We start from the raw sequence: 2,815 nt of genomic DNA on the forward strand, positions 1-2,815 counted from the left end.
CAGTGGCTCATACCTGTAATCCTAGCACTCTGGGAGGCCAAGGCAGGTGGGATCACCTGAGGTCAAGAGTTTGAGACCAGCCTGGCCAACATGATGAAACCCTGTCTCTACTGAAAAAAAATACACAAATTAGCTGGGTATGGTGGCACATGCCTGTAATCCCAGCTACTAGGGAGGCTGAGACAGGAGAATCGCTTGAACTTGGGAGGCGGAGGTTACAGTGAGCCGAGATCTTGCCACTGGACTCCAGCCTGGGTAAGAAAGCAAGACTCTGTCTCAAAGAAAAAAAAAGGAAATAGATATAAAAAACTGATTATGCTTTAAGACACAAAGAAAATTACAACACATTTCAAAAGACAGAAATCAGGCCATTTCACTATTTGCAATGCAGTAAAATTAGAAATTAAAAGAAAATAACAACCATTGAGAGATCTATCCATGTTAGACTGGGTGTGGTGGTTGACGCCTATAACCCCAGCACTCTGGGAGGCTAATGTGGGAGGACTGCTTGAGTACAGGAGCTCGAGACCAGCCTGGACAATGTAGTGAAACCCCATCTCTGCAAAAAGAAAGAATATATATATATTTTTAAAAGTGATCTATTCTAGTCGAAATTAAGAAATATTCTATTAAATATACATAATAGATTTTATATTATATCCTGATTTCAGAAATATTAATATATGAAAAAGATCATTTTAGGAAAAATACCGTATGTCTCTGGTTCTTAAAGATTATCCTGCCGGGCGCAGTGGCTCACGCCTGTAATCCCAGCACTTTGGGGGGCCGAGACGGGCGGATCACTAGGTCAGGAGATTGAGACCATCCTGGCTAACACGGTGAAACCCCGTCTCTACTAAAAAAATACAAAAAACTAGCCAGGCAAGGTGGCGGGCGCCTGTAGTCCCAGCTACTCCGGAGGCTGAGGCAGGAGAATGGCGTAAACCTGGGAGGCGGAGCTTGCAGTGAGCTGAGATCCTGCCACTGCACTCCAGCCTGGGCGACAGAGCCAGACTCCGTCTCAAAAAAAAAAAAAAAAAGATTATCCTTAGCCTCCTGCTCCCCTCATGCAAGCTGCAATCATTTCTGCCCCTATTTGTTAGGATCCTGAATGCCAACAAGTCTCCTCCTCCAGAATTTTCTTTACATTTCAAGACTCAAGAGAGCATATTTTGGGGGACAGGAACAGTGCTAAATATATTTGCCTGTTAACATATTTAATTCTCACAATAACCCTGATGAGAGAAATCCAGTTTAGAGTGTGTAGAGTAACTAGCTGCATGAACATCTGTTAATTAAAACCTCAGCAAGGACAAATAATTTGCCCATGTCTTGTCCTGTTAGAGACAGAATTCAAACCTGGCTGGCTAGACAGCCTGTGCCCTTTTCTGTACATCAACCTGCATGCCAGTATTGTGTTCAAAGGTGTTTTCCCTAGCTTGGATTCTTGTGGAAAAGTTTAGCAAGACCATCTACATACCAGTCCATATCCCTTAACTATGTTAGACTAGTAAGAGTTGATCTGTAAAATCTCAATGCTTATTCATTTTCTTCTTCTTTTTTTCTTTCTGTCCTGAATGGTGTTAGAGAGAACACTATCTCACTGTTTCTGCAGGCTATTTTATTTTATTTTATTTTTTTGAGACAGTCTCACTCTGTCACCCAGGCTGGAGGGCAATGACGTGATCTCGGCTCACTGCAACCTCTGCCTCCCAGGTCCAAGCAGTTCTCCTGTCTCAGCCTCCTGAGTAACTGGGACTACAGGCACCTGCCACCACACCCAGCTAGTTGTGTATTTTTAGTAGAGACGGGGTTTCACCATGTTGGCCAGGCTGGTCTCGAATTCCTAACCTCAAGTGATCCACCCACCTCAGCCTCCCGATGTGCTGGCATTACAGGAGTGAGCCATGGTGCCTGGCCCATTTCTTCAGACTTTAAAACCGAGAAAATAAATTAACTGGGACTGAGAAAATAAAACTATGCCCTGCTATGCATGAATCTGGGAGGACACATACAAATAAAGTTAGCTGCAAAGTTAAAGAGAAATAATCTTTCCCTCAAGGACATGCTGCAGCTGTAAAGCATCAAAACACCCCCTTCCTGGAGTGACTACTGTTTTCTCTCTGACTGAGAAGCTTTGTTCCCTGAAATGATAGACTAGAAACCAGTTTGAAATTATGTCAGAAAGAATGAAATATGCCACCCTTACTTGGAACATCTAAGGCACAAAGAAGCAACTTTAATTTCCAATCCAGGTGCAAAGCTTCAGAGGACTTGGTGAAAACAACATTCCACCTTAACTTTCTAGTACCCAAAGAAATGGGAACCGTGGCCAGGCATGGTGGCTCACCCCTGTAATCCCAGCACTTTGAGGGGCCAGGGCAGGCAGATCACCTGAGGTCAGGAGTTCAAGACCAACCTGGCCAACGTGGCAAAACCTTGTCTCTACTAAAAATACCAAAATTAGCTGGGTGTGGTGGCGGGCGCCTGTGGTCCCAGCTACTCAGGAGCCTGAGGCAGGAGGATCGCTTGACCCCAGGAGGCAGAGGCTGCAGTGAGCCGAGATTGTGCCACTGCACTCCAGCCTGGGTGACAGAGTGAGACTCTGTCTCAAAAAAAAAAAAAAAAAAAAAAAAAAAAAAGAAAGAAAAAGAAAAGAAAAAAAATAAAAGAAATAGGAACCTGTTCTCCTTTGCAGTCCAGATCTGATGTTGTCCCACTTTACATACAACCCTATTTTGCTTTGATCCTATCTTTATTTAATTTTCGCCTAAATGTCTCTCTTCCCCAAATCCTATCTTTTTTTTTTTTTTTT

This window comes from Rhinopithecus bieti, unplaced genomic scaffold (assembly GCF_001698545.2).
Source record: "Rhinopithecus bieti isolate Rb0 unplaced genomic scaffold, ASM169854v2 scaffold_38123, whole genome shotgun sequence".
In the NCBI taxonomy this organism is placed as follows: Eukaryota; Metazoa; Chordata; class Mammalia; order Primates; family Cercopithecidae; genus Rhinopithecus; species Rhinopithecus bieti.